The 20,441-nt window shown below is 38.5% G+C and overlaps 1 protein-coding gene across 6 annotated transcripts in view; it reads right to left on the minus strand.

The window, feature by feature from the left end:
• FARS2 (phenylalanyl-tRNA synthetase 2, mitochondrial) overlaps positions 1-20,441 on the minus strand; it is a 521,198-nt gene that overhangs the window by 401,530 nt on the left and 99,227 nt on the right. The gene's annotated exons all lie outside the window — the stretch shown is intronic.

Raw genomic sequence — 20,441 nt, forward strand, 5'->3', positions numbered from 1 at the left:
CACTAATAAAGGAAGTAAATGATTAGATAGAGGCCTCTGAAGGAGAGTCGAAGAGAAGAGATTAGAAGAGCCATCCTTCACATTTCTACCAATCATTAGAAGTTCTCTTTATCTCTGACATAGCATAACTTCTGGATTACTTCACTAGATCACAAAGGGATATTACTAATTTTTTTAAAAGTTTAAAATAAAATACACCACTTTAGATGGTGGTTAACTTTAATATTTTTAAAATAAAATAGAAAATCTAAGGAAATGTTATACAAAATGATAGCCTATATCAATGGACAGCTGTAAACGCAAGTCTTCTCCCATCTGGTCACTTAAACTTCATACCTTTGTGGCGCCTTCTCAATTACACCTTTGGCAAAACAGCAAATTTCTACTACACACCCACAATTAACCAGAAACAGGACTAAACTGGTTGGGGGAGAGTGACAGAGCAGCCAGAAGACAGAGCACTGACCTAGATTTTTAAGTAAATTAAATGCCTAGAATTTAATAAAATCACCAAACTTTACAGCTGAAAGTCACCTCAGCCGTCATCTAGTATAGGCGGTTCAAGTCACGGATGAGGTAAGAAAGACCTAAGTGTAACAGCGAAACTCTAAGCTACTGGAAGAGTTCCATAGGACGACCCCAAAGGGCTGTGGACCACTCACACAGTGTCTTCTTCCCACTCCCACAGAATCCAGCTATGAACTCACGCAGGGATCCCAATAAGGAGAGTCTTGAGATGTCACTTCCCAATGTTCACAAACAATTTACGTTCACAAACTTCAATTACAAAAATCCATCTTCTAAAATGTGGAATTATTCCCTACTGGGCTACTTTAAAGCATACAACTATGTGGCTGTTTTACTGCAAGGGCTGTGCAATCATACCAAGAAAATATGTAACTTCATGAGATGAAGCTGCATTAGGAGAGAATTATATTGTTCCAAGTCACTATCAAAGGCACAGTCTGTCCCTGGACAACACAATCCACCTGACTCCAGATTAGAACTGAGGATATCTAGCTTCAAGCTGAAGGGCTGTGCTTGTGTGTGATTGCTTCTTAGAAGCCGTGCCCAGCACCTTTGTCTGAGACTGTCATCACTTGAGACATTTTCAAAGACACCCAGGAACTCTCCGGTTTTATTCACTTATGGCATTATTTTGTCAGAGTTGTTGCAAAAGGGCTTTTGGCTGAGCTTCAACGGAAATGTCTTCCCATCTAGTGTTCAGTGACTTGTCACTGCAGTGGATATGAATTTTAAATATACATATGCAGCCTTACACATCTTAGCACAAAATCAAACTGTTAGGTTATTAGCTACCTAACTCAGCACCTTTGCCAAAACACAAGAAAACCTTTCTTCCTTCCAAAAGCATGTGCTGTTAGACAAAGTTCAGAATTGTTCTGGGAAAGGCGCTTCTGATGCAGTTATTTGTGGGCTGCTGTCGATGCCTTTCCTTCCCAGTTTCCTGCTCTTCACACATCCAAACCCACACTTAGGTTCCATTCCCAGGGATGCGCCCCAGCCTCGTGTCCCTTCCTTGCTCTCCTCATGCAGTCCCCCAGCTTCCCGATGAAAGTTTGAGGTTCTTGCCCTCGTTTTCAGGCCTTCTATCTATCTGCTCAGCCCTGCTTACATTCTTCACTGTCATTCACCCCACCCAGAAAAGTATTTGTCCTTTCTATTACCATCTCTAACAGAGAGAGAGGGATGACTAGGAGAGCCTTCCCACTTCTAACTGAGGAGTGACTTCCTTTCCTCCCACCTCTATCAAATTTCTCTATAAGAAATGTATCATCTGGAAATACATAAGAGACCCAGGAGGATAAGACCAACGACGTTCATACTTCTATTAACACATTGTTCTTCCATTTGATCCTTCAACAGTTCCGTGATGTAGGTATTGTACGTACCACTTTACCAACAAAGAATATAAAGCTCAAAAAGATCACGTAACTAGCATAAATTCATATGCCTAGGTAGCCATGAGACACAGTTCAGAATTCTTGGCAATTCAAATATAGCTGACCCTCAAACAACATGGATTGAACTGTGAGGATCCACTTACATGCAGATTCTTTTCAATAACAGATACACTGAGGCCGGGCGTGGTGGCTCAAGCCTGTAATCCCAGCACTTTGGGAGGCCGAGACGGGCGGATCACGAGGTCAGGAGATCGAGATCATCCTGGCGAACACGGTGAAACCCCGTCTCTACTGAAAAATACAAAAAACTAGCCGGGCGAGGTGGCGGGCGCCTGTAGTCCCAGCTACTCGGGAGGCTGAGCCAGGAGAATGGCGTGAACCTGGGAGGCGGAGATTGCAGTGAGCTGAGATCTGGCCACTGCACTCCAGCCTGGGCGACAGAGCGAGACTCTGCCTCAAAAAAAAAAAAAAAAAAAAAAAAAAACAGTTATACTGAGTGTGACTGCCCCTCCTGCCTCCCCTGCCACCTCCTCTATCTCTTCTACCTCTGCCACCCCTGAGAAGGCAAGACCAATCCCTCCTCTCCCTCCTCAGCCTACTCAGCGTGAAGATAAGAATGAAGATCTTTAGGATGATCTACTTCCACTTAATAAATAGTAAATATATTTTCTCTCCTCATGATTTTCTTAATAACATTTTCTTTTCTCTAGTTTATTGTAAAAATACAGTATATAATGCCTGTAACATATAAAATATGTGTTAATCAACTGTTTATGCTATCAGTAAAGCCTCCAGTTAACTATTAGTAGTTAAGTTTGGAGGAAGTCAAAAGGTATACAAGAATTTTCAACTGACTGAGGGAGGGTAATCAGTGCCCCCAAAGCCCCCATGTTGTCCAGGGGTCAAGTGCATTTCTCAGTAGGGTATGGTGGCTCACGCCTATGATCCTAACACTCTGGAAAGCCAAGGCGAAAGAATCACTTACGCCCAGGAGTTTGAGAGCACCCTGGGCAACATGGAAAGACCCTGTCTCTAGAAAAAAAAAAAAAAATCTTTAATAAATTAGCCGGGTATGGTGGCACACACCTGCAGTCCCAGCCACTGGGGAGCTAAGGCAGGAGGACTGCATGAAACCAGGCGTTCAGGCTTCAGTGAACCAGGATCGCACCACTGCACTCCAGCTTGGGTGACAGAATGAGACCCTGCCTGACCAAAAAAAAAAAAAAAAAAGTATTATTTCTCAATCAAAAGTCCAAGATTGTTAAGTTCAAATGATATCTCTGCAATGACCTCCCTTAACTTCTATTTTATCTAATTGAGATTACATATCAATGTGTTTTTAAATACATAAATGCATGAATAAGTAAATCCAATAAAATATATTAGTTTAGATGGTAAAAATGAAATAAGTATTTAACTACAGACCTAAGGGTCAAATCTGTCCACAGTCATCTGTTTTGGTTTTTTTTGTTTTTTTGTTTTTTTTTTGGCTTTGGCTTTTTTTTGTTTGTTTGTTTTTGAGACAGGGTCTCACTCTGTCACCCAGACTGGAGTGCAGTGGGATGATCATGGCTTACTGGAGCAGCGACCTCCCAGACTCACGTTATCCTCCTGTCTCAGGCTCCAGTGGCTGCCTGCCCCAGAGATAGCTAGGATTACAGGTCCAAGCCACTACACCTGGCTAACTTTTGTATTTCTTGTAGAGATGAAGTTTCGCCATGTTGCCCAGGCTGGTCTCAAACTCCCGGCTCAAGTGAGCTGCCCACCTCAGCCTCCCAAAGTGCTGGGATTACAAGCATAAGCCATTGTGCCTTGCCCATAGTCTGTTTTTACAAATAAAGCTTGTTGGAACACAGCAACAGCCATTTGTTGATTTAACATCTGCAGTGGCTTTCCTGCTATCCAGGTAAGATTGAATAGCTGCTAGAGAGACTGTGTGGCCCACAAAGCCTAAATACTCACTAGCTGGTCTGTTATAGAAAGAGTTTGCTGAGCCCTGTTTTAGCTTAACCTACTGAAAAAATTTTCCACATTATTAATAAAATCTTCCTACTCACAAATATATGTAGATTATAAAGTCACAAAAAAGGAGCAAGAATACAAATGTGGACATGAAGTATGTTAGCACTGGTACAAAAGAAACAATCAGACCAACTATAAGAAGAGAAAATACAGTATAATGGGCAACAGGCCAGACTTCGCAGAGATACCAATGTTGGTTTGATCCTAAGCTGACCTCTTAGCTGCCGTGTATCATCCTTAGAAACATTATTTAACCTTTCTGGCCCTCAAGGTCCTCATCTGTAAAAGAGAGAAAAATAATACCTATCTCATAATGAAAAGATTACACTAGATCATGTTCATCAGCTAATTAACTCATTGCTCAGTGTTTAACAGATAAGATGAGCTGAATTCAGAGTTAAAAGTGACCCAGAGATTTCAAGAGATCGGGTAACGGATGAACTAATAAAGTCATTCACTGATACAGAGAACTCAGAATGGGTTTTTGTTGTTTGTTCAGATCATCTTTTGTAGAGGGAAACAGATTTGGACAAACGGAAGTTCAGTATGAATGAGATAGCCACATTACAATTTCTGTAAGGCAATTCGAGTTATATTATAGTTTGGAAAGGAGGTAAGACATTAGTCCTGGAAATGTAGACCTTGGAGGTAATTTGCATAGACGGAAGAGTTAATATCACACGCATATATAAGAATCCATGGGAAGCTAAGAGCAAGATAGAAGTGGGCAAAAGATAGAATACTTGGAATTTATCACATTGAAGGGAGGGGGATGTAAGGAGTAAGACAGAGGGGACATAAAGGGTGCCACAGCACAGAAATCAGGGGAAAAGACATCTAGAAGGAAACAGGGGCCTTTACTGAACCCAAATACCACTCAATGTGCAAGGTTAGCATGCAGTATTATTACCACCTGCTGTTGTCTGTATTCCTACTAGACTGTGTGGTTCTTGAGAGAAGAATACACAATCACAAATCTATATACATACTCTTTCTCCCCACTCTCTCTCTCATATTTATCACTGTATGCCCGGAATCTAGCACTACATCTGACGCTGGGTGGAAGACGCCAGAAGAACAGAAATAGGAAGAAAAAGAAAAGAATGGAAGGAAAGGTCGGTAAGGTCGAACAAAACAAAGAAGCCTGCCTCTTTGGCAGGGGCAGTAAATAACTATTTAAAAACTCAATAGAGTGAAGAGACAACTCACAGAATGGGAAAAAGTATTTACAAGCCATATATCCAGGAAAAAGTTAATGTCCAAAATATATAAGAAACTCACGCAACTCAACAGCAAGAAAGCAAATAACTTAAAATGGGCAAACGGGCCGGGCGAAGTGGCTAACGCCTGTAATCCCAGCACTTTGGAAGGCCAAGGTGGGCGGATCACAAGGGCAGGAGATGGAGACCATCCTGGCTAACACGGTGAAACCCCGTCTCTACTAAAAAATACGAAAAATTAGCCCGGCGAGGTGGCGGGCGCCTGTAGTCCCAGGTACTCGGGAGGCTGAGGCAGGAGAATGGCGTGAACCCGGGAGGCGGAGCTTGCAGTGAGCCGAGATCGCAACCCTGCACTCCAGCCCGGGCGACAGAGAGAGACTCCGTCTCAACAAAAAAAGAAAAGAAAAGGGGCAAAGGATCTGAATAAACATTTCTCAAAAGAAGACATATAAATGGCCAACAGGTATGTGAAAAAAAATCCTCAAAATCACTAGTCATCAGAGAAATGAAAATCAAAAGCACAATGAGATACCACTTCACACCTGTTTAGAATGACTATTACCAAAAAGAGAAATGGTAAGTGTAGGTGGGGATGTGGAGGAAAAGGAACCTTTGTACACTGTTGGTGGGAATTTAGATGAGTAGAACCACATACGGGAAATAGTATGGAGGTTCAAAAAAATTAAAAAATAGAACTGTTACCATATGATCCAGCAATACCACTTCTGCGTATATAACATAGGAAATGAAATCTGTATGTCACCTTGTTCACTGCACCCCCTTGTTCACTGCAGCATTATTCACAATGGCCAAGATATGGGATCAACCTAACTGTCCATCAACAGATGAGTGCATAAAGAAAATGTGATGTATGTATATAATAGAGTATCATTCAGCCTTTAGATAGAAGTAAATCCTGTGATTTGTGACAACAAGGATGAACTAGGAGAACTCTCGCTCTCTCTCTCTGAATCTTACTTTCCCTGTATTTCTCAACGTGAAAATAACATATACCTTGCAATGGCAGTAAGAGTATTAAATAACAATGAAGGTAAAAAACATAACACAGTATCTTGAAGGAACATAACAGGTCCTCACTAAATGGCAGCTATTATCAGTATTATTATTATTTCTATCATTCCTATTGGGATACAGCTGCCTGGAATGCCCGAACAGTGGGCATGGTGGTCAAGTCCACTTCTCTACAAGACTGCTCTAAGAAGTAACATTTCAAAAGGTATCTGAAGCATCTGTTACATGGTCATGGATCACATTTGAATTCTTTCACTTGTTTTTCATTTTGGACACATGCAGAATGCTGTAAGCTTTATCACTATAAAGCGGCACAGTGACAACAACTAGTAAAATACTGAATAAATGTTTGTTGTTAGAATGAATGAGTTTTATAATGGTTTCAACAGTCCTTTCAACCTCCCTCATTCTTCTGTGTAAAGAAAACATTAAGCAGCACACAAATTGTACTGGACTGATCATTTCCCTAAAGCATTATTAGCTTAAGGGAAATAGCCAATGGTGAGCAAGCATAACCTATATATGGTCACCACTATACAAAAGTGTTCAAGCACAATCCATAACCACCAGATGCAATACTCACACAATTTCTATCAAGAAAAAATGAAGCTTGGCTCAGTCAACACAGTTACACATTTTATTCTACTAAATAACGGTGGGAAAATGGCCAACTTCCATTCACTTTTATTGATACAAAGGCAAGTCAAGAGAATGCGTTGGTTCCTGCTGACTAGTATGAACAAAAAGAGAAGGGCTATAAGCAGGCAGTTTCCTATATTCCTCATGAGGGTGTTATTGGCGCAACATTTCTAGAAAGCAATTCAGCACTATCAAGAGACTTAAAAGTGTTCATACCCTTTGACAGGGTAATTACCCTTCCAGGAATTTATCACGAGGAAATAATGTAAATGAAGACAGAAGTTAAACACAAAGAAGTTTCATTACAGTATTATTTATAATAGAAAAAATATATACACCACATAAATGTCCCACAACAAGGGAATGATTAAGCAAATTATCGGAGAACCATACAATAAAATATTATGCAGTCATTAAATATAATGGTTGCAAAGAGTTTTGATGATATAACTATATAAAATGATAAATAGGATATAAAATTACATGTATGATATGATCTTAACTCTATAAATATATATCTACCTATAAACACATGCATATGATATTTAGAAACCATGAGAAGAACTAGCCAAAAGATTTCATAGCAATTATCCCTGGTACTTATTTTCTATTTTATGTATTAATATTTTCAAATATTCTAAATAGATATTCATTATATTTTAAATTAAACTTTAAAACCATTGTCCTATCTGACCAAGTTTCAACTGTGCTCTTAGTTGGTTCAGGTAATATAAGCATTCGCTAGCCTGATCTTGTCTGTTTTGCTACAAATGTCTTGAATACTGGCATCGATTTTTCTAAATTCAGAACATTCTCCTTCTACTAACATAACATGATAAATTTTAAACTGTACAAGCTCAGCTCCTGATCCCAGTTACCCTATCCAGACCTTCTTTCTGAGAGGGAGGATAAAAATTTTTAAAAGTTCACATGCAAATGAAATCAATTATCAGGGACAAGGTCACACATTGTCTAGATATCTACCTTGGAGAATACTTGGAGGTTAGTCTTAGAGGGACTTTGTGTAATACGCAAATAATAAAATCACCAGGAAGCCAGCTTGGATGTGTAGAAGAACAGAATATGCTGGGTCTACAAATTCTGGAACTAACTGGGCACTGGGGAAACCTATCTCCCAGTAGCTTTGTTGAAATCATTATAAATAAGCTGGATGTTTAAAATGGAAATACATTTTTCATGCCAAATGACCCAGGCCGTACTTACCTGCAGACATGTGTACCTCTCCCACTAGAAAATAAGACTTTGAGGGCAGGAGCCATTCATTTGATTGTTTCTATAAGATGGTCAGGCACAGGAAGTAAGTGCCCAAAGAAACTGCTTCTTCCATGAATGAATGAATGAAAAAAAATGAATGAATGGCTCTCATACCACACTGCTACAATTGTTTCCAGTGAGCTTAAGAAAAGCGAGTTGCATAGTACCATTCAACCAATATAAGGCCAAATGAACAGTGCATTTTGAAATCATTAATTTGAAGTAACACGAAATGCCTAGGAGAAAATGTTAATATACAGTTGTAATGAGAGCATCTCACACCCTTTTCTTGAGTTTCATCCATTTAGACTCAAATATTAATTTTCAGAGAATTTGGTGTACCTAATTCTAGAAATGATTGCAGACCCTGATACAATGACACTGCTTCTAGACTGGGCACTTTAACAGCCTTGAAGAAGTGAATAACCTCTTTTCTGTGATGGTTCATCAGGGCATGTTTTTCTGATTGATTCTGGAGCTAGTAAGTGACAAAAGAGGAGCCCTCAAGGGAGGAAGATGCAGCTCCCGCACACCAGAGTGTCTACAGCTCAGAACCCCAGCAGCCCCTTACCATTCACAAACGCGCTTGGCTTCCATGGATAAATGTAAGTATTTTTAGGTCAAATGACTATTTACTTATCTATCATTGGTCTCAACAATGTAGTTAAGGCATGGTTTATAACCATCAGCAAGAGCTTGGCACTGGATTTCACTGCCCGGGGCACATGGCTTCCATGGGTTGGCAAAGGCCCAACACAATATTAATGAGTATGCCATTTGTCAAGACAATTATGCAAGCACTTGGCAACTGCACAAAGAGGGCAAGCCTTGTGAGAGACAGTGCCAGGGCATATGGATCAGAGCGCCCAAGAAATCCTTTGACACTCCAGTCTTTTTTGTAATAGCTACCTTTTGTGCAGGCAATATCTTTTTAAAAAATTAAGTCTAACGGGGAAAAAAGTAGTGAGGGAAGCAATTCTAAAACAATTATCATCTCAATATACAATGCCATCTTCCCCATCAAGAAGAGATATCTTGGCCGGGCGCAATGCCTCAAGCCTGTAATGCCAGCACTTTGGGAGGCCTAGGTGGGTGGATCACCGTATTTAGAATTGTAGTGATTCCCAATCCTTCTTTGGCTATTGTTTTTAACTTTTAAAAATATATTCAGTTAAAATTAAGTTCACGTTACCAATATCCACTTGTACAAATGCTTTCTGAAACATAGCAGGGGAAAAAAATCCTCTCAATAAATAGAAAAAGCACAATACCTACTCTCGCTTTCTCTCTCTCTCACACACAAAAATATCTAAATCACCCTTCATGTTTTTTAGCATCTCAACAAAATCATTTATTTTTGTTTTTAAAAAATGGTATTAACCAAACTATAGTTCTATATATTCCATATTTCAGGAATGTTGGTATAATTAATTATCCATGATATTCAGCATTTAAAAGAATTTTATAATAATCTTACTATGTACATATATATAACAGTTTTAAAATTAAAAATATTCAGCTAATGAAAAAGAATCAAGTTTTCCCCCATAAACAATTTAGCAAGCAGAACAGTTATGGCAAGTAAAATTAAAGTTTTTTTAAAATCAACTCTCTAAACTGCATATTAAAAACTATTTTAAGCAATTGAAAACATTACTGTGCTACAGAAGAAATAGCCTCCAGGTTAAAAAATCTTCTCTCATAAATATTCTAAATAAACTGATTATTTATAAGATTCTCCAAATGAAGTCACTGCATATAAACTCCTTGCTCTTGACTGTAGTGCAGCAATTACACAAAGGTTTTGTCAGTCTTCACACTCACAATTAGTAAGTAGAGTCTAACAGCCTGAAATATTTCTCTACCTACAAATGGTAAAGGAGCATCATCTTCTCTCTGAAGCCTTTTATTACTTCTTTCTTTTAATCCTTATAACATCACTATGAAAGACAAACATTAATCTGTGAAAATCATGACAACTGACCAAAAGTACTTAAGTGGTGGCACCAGGATTCAAACCAGGTTCACCTGACTCCTACCTGGTTCCAGTCCACCCCTGCTATTTCCATTGCCTGCCCTCTCCTAATGAATATTAGGACTACATCAATAGATGTAGTCCTAGTAAGTTCTTGATAACATTTATTTTTAAGTCAAAACACATCTTCCCACTAACATGATCTATAATTCCAGAAATGTTTTACCTCTATGCAAACCATAACTTATCCTATATGCTCTCCTCAGGAAGAACTGAGCCATCTCTTCTCTCTTCCCAATTGTCTTCTGTACACACTTCATTTGTGGCACATAAAACACTCACTAAACTTACCAGTTAGGATGCTAGTCCATCTGTCAGGTCTTAAGCAACTTGAGGACAGGGACAGTATGTCCTCAAGTTGTTTCAGACAATGTTTTGGACAATATGTCTGTCTTTAAAAGGAATGTTTTTCCAAATCAAATGGAGTAAACCCATTATGAACATTTATGTTAGAAATTTCCAAATCACTGTTTAGCTAAGAAAAGATACCATTTACTTAACTCACAGTGACATTGACAAAGCTCCATTTTCTCTCCATAGTGGATCTAGTGAAAAAGTAGTTGAAAAACTAAAGCACAGCACTGAAGCTCATTTAGCAAGTCCTTCGAAAAGATGGACATCAAACAACTTTTTATTTTATAATTCAGAGTAGGCTGTTCTATGCATGGTAAGTCATATCCTGAACACAGTGGCAAGACTGATAGAAGGGTAGAATTCAGGCCTGCATATCAGAGTTCCATTAACCCCAAACAGCCCCATCATACTGTGCTCTCTGCTAAAATTCCCGTTTAAAAAAAAAAAAAAAATATATATATATATATATATACACACACAGCCCTCCACTTCTCTATAACCTTTGTAGGTCTGTTGTAAGGATTAGCAACACGTGAAATCATTTAGTTGAAACTGCAAAGCATGTAAGAAATAATACATACGCCATCCATTCTTCTTATCTGCAGTACAGTCTATAAAGTTGCTACGACCACTGAATTAGCAAAGAGTGAAGCGCTGCTCCGAGGGGAAATATACAGTTGGTTTCCTGCGAGCCTCTGGTCACATTTTTGTCTACTAATCAATACATAATCTTGTCTTATGTGTGTTTCTGTTTAAAACATTTAATATATATTATTGACTCATTCACATTGCACTCACAGCCAACACTATAACTCATACCTAAATGAAGCTCTTAACATACATGTTTTCTCTGTAAGGCATATCACAGCCTTCCTGCACTTAGAGACACTATACAGCACTTCGGTCAGGTCTATCTGTCTAATCTATCTAATCTATCTATCTACCATCTATCTATCATTTGACAGAGTCTCACTCTGTCACCCAGGCTGGAGTACAATGGCACAATCTCGGTTCACTGCAACCCTCCACCTCCCAGGTTCAAGCGATTCTTGTGCCTCACCCTCCTGAGTAGCTGGGATTACAGGCGTGCACCACCACACCCAGCTAACTTTTTGTATTCTTAGTAGAGATGAGGTTTCACACATTGGCCAGGCTGGTCTCGAACTCCTGGCCTCAAGTGATCCTTCCACCTCGGCCTCCCAAACTGTTGTGATTATAGGCGTAAGCCACAGTGCCCGGCCCAATCTCATCACTTTTAAACAGCAAAATCACAACAAACAGCACAAAAAAGTGTGAAATGTGACACTACATAGACCATGAAAAGGACACTTGTTTACAGTTTGAGAGCTGAACAAGGCAGAACATCACCGTGTTCGACCTCAGCTGGGAACGTGTGCATCAGGCAAGTCAGATTTATTCCCCCTGTTGTGCACATCTCTGCAAATGCCCATGAAAGCACCTCAAGTGCTGATTTTGAGGTTACAAACAGATTTTAGAGAGCAGGCAAATTCACAAGTACGGAATTCATGAATAATACTGGATTGAGTGTATATCAAGAAATTGATAATAGTAGGTGTCTCCAAGGAAGACAATGATGTGGCTGGGAGAGAGCAGGGGAAGAAATTTATGTTTTACCATATGACCTTCTAACTTTTTGCATGTTATACTGTGTGTGCGCATGTGTGTCCGTGTGTGTGTGTCCGTGTGTGTGTATGAATATTATGACCACTGCTCAGAAAACAGCATTAAAAATCTAAAAAGGCTGGGCACGGTGGCTCACACCTGTAATCCCAGCACTTTGGGAGGCAAAGGCGGGCGAATCACAAGTTCAGGAGTTCAAGACCAGCCTGGCCAGCATGGTGAAACTCCATCTCTACTAAAAATACAAAAAAATTAGCCGGGCATGGTGGCACGCACCTATCGTCCCAGCTACTCAGGAGGCTGAGGCAGGAGAACTGCTTGAACCCAGCAGGCGGAGGTTGCAGTGAGTTGAGCTCATGCCTGGGTGACACAGTGAGACTCTGACTCAAAAAAAAAAAAAAAAAAAAAACCTAAAAAAAGTAAAATTATCCTTTGGGGTCAAACAGTAAAGGGAAGCAAAATAAAATAAAAAATATGAAAATAGAAGTAAATTCAAAAGTGGAAAAATCACATATATTTACAGTCTCTCTAAATTGAGGAAACAGAGGGCAGATTCCCATGGTGGGGGAATCACACAGAGAATTATTTAAAAGCAAAGAATCCCATGACTCTCAATTCACACCAAAGGAGGTGCGAGCCACAGGAAGTAGAATACAAAATGAAAATATTTTAAAAATAATTACGTAGTAAGGACTAAGCTTTACACACAAGTTTTTTTTCCAGGAAATTTAAACTTCTTATTTTAAATAACACTTAAAATAATTTTGAATACAACAGTAGTTCTCAAAATATAGTCCTAAGACCAGCGAGCGACATCGACATCACCAGAGAAGATCTTAGATTCTCAAGCTCTACTCTAGACCCAAAAAATAGGAAATTTGGGGCAGGACACATCAGTCTGTACCCTAATAACCCTTCAGGGTGATTCTCATGCCAGCTACGGCTTGAAAACCGCTAGCATAGAAATCCACTGAAATGTTACTGCACTATTAAACAGACGGTATAAACATATTCTAAGCTTTTTGCAATGACCATAGTAATCCTTTAGGAAAATCTGCATTCTGTGCACTAGAATAGTTTTTAGTGTTTTCATTTTTACCCCTTTGATTTCGGTTGGTCAGCAGATCCTCTACTGCTATTATAATAATAGTACACAGCTCCTCCATCCTCTCTGAGTCTAAGGCTTTCATGCTGTTGTAAGCTATCTGGGAAGCAAAATAATTAAGCTCATGAGAACTGAATGTTAAGCAGTTTCAACGAAATTGGGTAAAGACCTAGAGAATATGGTGTCTGGTTTTAGTGTAAGAGGATTGAAATGGCCATGTTTCATCCTTAGAGGCTGTGAATTCTCAGTCCTGGGCTATGCTCCAGAGGATGACATGGAGAGAAAACTAATCTCTAGATGAGATGGAGATGTTAACATAGTAAGATTAAAAAAAAAAAATTTAAAAAAAGATTTTATCACTTAGACCAGAATATATGTCTGCGACCACTGTTACAAGAAATCACTTAAAAAAAAAAAAAAAAAAAAAACCACAAATACTACAATTTAAAAACAGGTAAAAAATCTGAAGACATACAAATGGCCAACAGACGTATGAAAAACTGTTCAACATCATAAATCATCAGGGACATGCAAATCAAAACCACAATGAGACATCATGAGACATCACCTTGCCCCAGGTAGAATGGCTACAAAAAATAAATCCCGGAAAGGATGCAGAGGAAGAGGAATGCTTATACACTGTTGGTGGGAATGCAAATTAGTACAGCCACTATGGAGAACAGTATGGAGCTTCCTCAAAAAACTAAAAATAGGACTTCTATATGATCCAGCAGTCCCACTACGGAGTATGCACCCGGAAGAAATGAAATCAGTGTGTCAAAGACATATCTGCACTCCCATGTTTGTTGCAGCACTACTCACAATAGCCAAGAAATGGAATCGACCCACATATCTATCAACAGATAAGTGAATAAGGAAAATGTGGTGTATATACACCATGGAATACTGTTCAGCCATAAAAAATAATTAAATTGTCATTTACAGCAACATAGATGAATCTATAGCACATTATGTTAAATGAAATGAGTCAGACACAGAAAGACAAAAATCACATGAGCTCACTCATGCAGGAGCTAAAGAAGGTGATTTCACAGAAGTCAAGAGTAGAATAGTGGATAGCAGAGGCTGTAGAAGGGAAATGTGACTCATGTACAGGGTCACAGACAGGAAAAATAAGTTCTGGTGTGCAGAAGTTCTGTGCAGAAGGGTGATTATAGCTAACAATATTCTATGGTATGATTTCAAAATATCTAGAAGAAGGGATTTTGAATGTTTTCACTACAAAGAACGAATGAATGTGTGAGATGACAGAAGTGTTAAATACCCTGATTTAATCATTACACAATGTGTATGTATCAAGACATCTCACTGTACCACATACATATGTACAATTATGTGTCCTTTAAAATAAAAATAAAAACTAATCCAGGAAGAAGGGTGGAAGGGAAGGAGGGAGGACAGAAGGAAGGAAAGCTCTCAAGGCTAGTCAAGCAAGTATTCACATCTCAAAAGAAACGTAAAATTTACAGTTAGAGGAAACTGAGAGATGAGTTAGATCAACCAGAGGGCATTTCCTAGATGAGGAAACCAAGGCCCAGAGCTGGTCTTCTCTGCAGAAGCAGTGCTGACTGCAGGTAACTAAAGCCTCAGGCCTTCCTTTCTCCCTTCCTGCTCACCTAGTGCTAATGACCGACCCACTGCATCTTCCTTCACACAAAGTAAGCACCAGCATGAGGCACTGACATAGTGGCAAGCCAAACACCTGAGCAGAGTGGACATGACGTACTTCAAGTTAGAGTTTAAGATTTCAGAAAAAAATCAATGCTCATCTTCTGGTTAGGAAGCATTTTTTTTTTTTTTAAGGCTCCCTCCCAGAAATCAAAGTGACCTTCAAAGAACATCATGACAGTGGATCACCTATCATATAAATCAGGGGTGCCCAATCTTTTGGCTTCCTTGGGCCACATCAGAAGAATTATCTTTGGCCACACATAAAATATACTAACACTAATGATAGCAGATTAACCAAAAATTTTTTTAAAAAAACAATCACAAAAAAAACCTCAATGTTTTAAGGAAGTTTATGAATTTGTGTTGAGCCGTATTCAAAGCCATCCTGGGCCACATGCGGCCCACAGGCCATGAGCTGAACAAGCCTGATATAAATGAAGGGCAGGGATAAGCTGTTTTCAAATTTCTATTTCCAGAGGTTTACTCTAGTACACATGGTGGCATCTTTTTATAGAGATAGCAAAAGTGTACTGCCGCGAACACAATATGGCAGAACAAGAAACAGTTATTATTCCTAATGAGAAACAACTTGACTGTCCAACACTAAGGGGCTTGTGCAATAAAGTATGTGTAATGTGTGAATTAAGATTATTTTTTGACATTGGGCAATGGTCACAATATAGATAAAGCAGCTAAAAATTACACACATCTCATGACACCATCTTTATTTTCTATGTATGTAGGTGTGTCTTATGCTATAAAAAAAATAACAGAAGAGCTCACAAAGAAATTAACAGTGGCTTATGAGATTATGGCAATCCATCTGATTTCCCCCACCCTGCTTTTATGCACTGAGCTTCTGTAATCAAGGAAAGTAAGAAATGTAGTTTGCTGTGGGGGGGATCAGTTAATCTCTGTCAATAGTCTATCAAAGAACATCTGAAAATCTTCCATAAGCTATTACAAGAAATATATCACAAATACGTGTTTTGAAGACTGGATTTTCTGGGTTTGCTCAATTTTGGCTCCAGTTGTCACCATACTGTGAAAAGATATGCTCCTGCAATCTATAGAAAGAAGAAAATTTAGTTTTGTATCTCCCTATCCAGTCCTTTTGTTTGGTCAAATGGCTCACTGCTCTCATAAAAAGTAAAAGCATATATTCATGTATTAAATCAATCATTCACCATATTTGCATACAATGGCTTATATACACCAGCTACAAAGGCAGGTAGCTGGTATCTGAAGATGAACAAATAATGGCCCTATGCTCCAGTTAACAGGCTGATAGAGGCAGCTCTGTGGAATAAATGCAATACAGAGAAACAAGTATTGCCTTGATGCTCTCTGAAATTATACATTCTTCCTGGGGTAATATCCTACCACCCATATGGCTCTGAATCTCAAATATTTATATCTAGACACGTACTCATTTTTTGAATTTTCAGAACCTATCAGTGAATTTGGCAGAAAGTAACAACTTACTAAATGATGAATATGTAAATGACTAAATGAGCAAACACACAACAAGCTGGAAGACACCCCAGCTCTCCAGAGGAATTAGCTTTGAAGGGGATTTTTTTAATTAAACTTTTCATTTGAACATAACTATAGATTAACATGCAGTTGTAATTAAATAATACAGAGAAATTCCATGGACTCTTTACCCAATTTCTCCCCATGATACCATCTGGCAACACTAAAGTACAATATCACAACCAGGATATTTACACAATAGCAATGGTATTGATATACATACATGATCCATTTTCGGCTAATTTTTACACAAATTGTGAGGTTTAGGTCAAAGTATACTGTTTTTCCTAGGGATGTCCAAATGTTCCAGGACCATTTTCTGAAGAGGGTAGCCTTTCTCCACTGAAATGCTTTTAGACTTTTGTCAAAAATAAATTGCGCATTATTTGTGGGGATCTGCTTCTGGATTCTCTATTCTGTTCCACTGTTCTCTGTGTCTAACCTTTCACAAATGCCACAATGCCTTAGTTACTATAGCTACAGCAGATATGAGTATCAGGTAAAGTGATCCTACTGACTATTCTTTTTTAAAATTTTAGTTATTCTAGAAACATGTCTTTCCAAACAAAACTAAAAACAGCTTGTATATAAAAACATCTTGCTGGGGCTGGGCACAGTAGCTCATGCCTATAACCCCAGCACTTTGGGAGGCTGAGGCAGGAGGAATGCTTGAGACTAGGAGTTTGAGATCAGCCTGGGCAACATAGTGAGATCCCAATTCTACAAAAAAAAAAAAAAATTCACCAGGCATGGTGGTGCACACCATGTAGTCTCAGGCAAGAAAGAAAGAACGAACAAACGAATCTTGCTGATTCCAAAGAGAATAGTAAAGAAAAGGGAGGGGTGGGGGAAGAGTAACTGTACAGTGGAGAAATCTGACAAACACTACACTGCCAGGTGATCAAGGTCAACATCTACAGTAATAAGCTTTGTTGATGGTAATGAACCCATGTACACTGTGATGAAAATAATGGCCCTTTACAACTGTGATCCTTCAAAAAAAAAAAAAAAAGAAAAAAAAAAATATATATATATATAGCTCCAGTCTAAAAGTGAGAAAAACATCAGAAAGATCCAACTGACAGACATTCTACTAAACACCTGACAGGTAGTCCTTTAAATTGTCAAAGTCACCAGAAACAAGGAAAGTATAAGAAACAGTCACAGTCAGGGAAAGATTACTGAGTAAATGTAATGTAGCATCCTGGAACGGAAAAAGGGTATTAGGTAAAAAATAAGAAAATCTGAATGAAGTGTGGATTTAGTTAATAATGTAACAATAGTGGTTCCTTAACTGCACCAAGTGTACCATGCTAATTTAAGACATTAGTAAAAGAGAAAGGGGGTAGGATATATGGAAATTCTCTGTATTATCTTCCCAATGTTTCTGTAAACCAAAACCTGCTCTACAATACAAAGTTTACCGAAATATTTATATACATTTCTAAAAAGTACTCAAGGGTTGAAATTTTGAAAGTTTAATCATTTTAACTGTTTCATCGAGGATGTTTTCAAGAAAAAAAACTTTGCTGATATTTTCATATGAATTGAATTAAACCTACAAGTCAATTAGGGACAAGTGACATCTTCAGTATGTTGAGTTTTCCAGTCTGTGAGCACAATATGTCTCTCCATTTATTTGGGTCCTTTCTCAAAAATCAGGTTTTTGTAATCTTCAGCATACAGATCCAATATGTTTTGTTAAATATATACCTAAGTATTTCATTTCCTTGAGAGTGATTGTAAATGATATTCTGTTTGGAATTTTGGTTTCCACATATTCATTACCAATGTAAAGAAATCTCACGGATTTTCATGTGTTGATCTTATATCCTGAAACCTTGCAGAACTCACTTATTAGTTTAAGGAGGGTGTTATGTTTTATTTTTGATAGACTACTTTGGATTTTCTATGTAGACAATTATATCATCTGAAAACAGACATAGTTTTCTTTCTTCCTTTCTAATCTGAATGTCTTTTATTTTTCTTGCCTTATTGCAGTGGCTAGAACTTCTAGTATGATGTCAAGAAGAGTGGTAAAAGCAGCCATCTTTGTTGTTTTCCCAGTCTTAGAGGGAAAGCATTCAGTCTTTCACTATTAAATATGAGGTTAACTTAAGATTTTTATAAATGTTCTTTATCAAATTGAAAACGTTTGCCTCAATCCGTAGTGTGTTGAGAGGTTTTTTGTTTGTTTGTTTTGTTTTGTTTTGTTGTTGTTGTTGAGACAGAGTCTCGCTCTGTCGCCCAGGCTGGAGTGCAGTGGCGCAATCTCGGCTCACTGAAAGCTCCACCTCCCGGGTTCACGCAATTCTCCTGTCTCAGCCTCCCCAGTAGCTGGGACTACAGGCTCGTGCCACCATGCCCGGCTAATTTTGCTTTGCATGTTTAGTAGAGACGGGGTTTCACCATGTTAGCCAGGATGGTCTTGATCTCCTGACATCGTGATCCACCCGCCTCGGCCTCCCAAAGTGCTGGGATTACAGGCGTGAGCCACCGCACCCAGCCGAGAGTTTTTATTTTTATGAGTATTGAATTTTTCCACATGCTTTTTCTGTATCAATTGATACGATTTTTTCTTCTTTAGCCTGCCGATAATGGTAGATTACATTTATTTGTCTTCAAATACTCTAAAGATTGAGTTTTAAAGGATAAAAAGAACTTCACCAGATATTCATAGAAGAGCATTCATGTTTATTTGTTTAATGTCTATCCTTACTACACAACAAGAACCACAGTGGCACAGATTATTTATGTTTTATTTAGTACTACATACTTAATACCTATCCCAGCCACTAGCACATAATAAGCAATCAATAAATAAAGAGGTGGGCCAGGTGCAGTGGCTCACGCTTGTAATCCCAGCACTTTGGGAGGTCAAGGCAGGCAGATCACAAGGTCAGGAGTTGGAGACCAGTCTGGCCAACATGGTGAAACCTTGTCTCTACTAAAAATACAAAAAAATCCACTGGCTCTGGTGGTGTGCACCTATATTTCCAGCTATTTGGGAGGCTGAGGCAGGAGAATCATGTGATGGAGGTTGCAGTGAGCCAAGATTATACCATCACACTCCAGCCTGGGCCACAGTGCAAAACTCCATCTCAAAAAATAAATAAAATAAAATAAAATAAACAAGTAAGTAAGTGAGCCAATAACACAACAGACATGTACACAGACATGCGTGTATATATATTTGGGAAATGGCCAGTCAGCCAGGGTAACAGTAGCAGAGATTATGTTGAAGGAGTGGCCAGAAGAAGGCAGAGCTCCTATCTCACAGCACACACATACATCCATTCAAGACACAGCAAAGACCTAAACGTAAAGACTAGTGACCAAATGTGCAGCTTGTACAACAAAATATATGAGAATACTTTCATACCTTGGAGTGGACAAAGGTTTTTTAGCATACAGAAAGCAATAATGATGAAAGAAAATATTTAGAGAATGGATTTTTTTGAAAATTAAAATCTTATATTCCTCAAAAGACATCTTTAGGAAAATGAACAGGGAAGCCAAAGACTGGCAAAGAATATGATACAAACTGACAGCTGGATATATGAAGAATTCCTACAACTCAATAATCAAAAGACAAATAGCTCAGTTAAAAACAAATCAACAAAAGATTTGAACAAACACTTTACCAGAGAAGATACAAAAAAGCTGATAAACACATGAAAAAGTGCTTGACATCATTAGTCACCAGGGAAATGCAAATAAAAGGCAGTGGAATTCCACTATTAGTTATCACCATCGTTATTATTGTTGTTGTTGTTGTTCCAGGAGAAAAACTAAATTTAAAAAGACTGAAAACACCAAATGTCGGTGAAGATGTGGAACAGGCAGAACTCTCAATCTGTTGGTAACGTTGTAAAATGGTACAGGCTCTTCAGAAAAAGGGTTGGCAATGTTTTACAAAGCTAAACACACACCTACCATATGATTCAGCAATTCTAATCCTAGGT

Source organism: Piliocolobus tephrosceles, chromosome 5 (assembly GCF_002776525.5).
Source record: "Piliocolobus tephrosceles isolate RC106 chromosome 5, ASM277652v3, whole genome shotgun sequence".
Lineage (NCBI taxonomy): Eukaryota > Metazoa > Chordata > Mammalia > Primates > Cercopithecidae > Piliocolobus > Piliocolobus tephrosceles.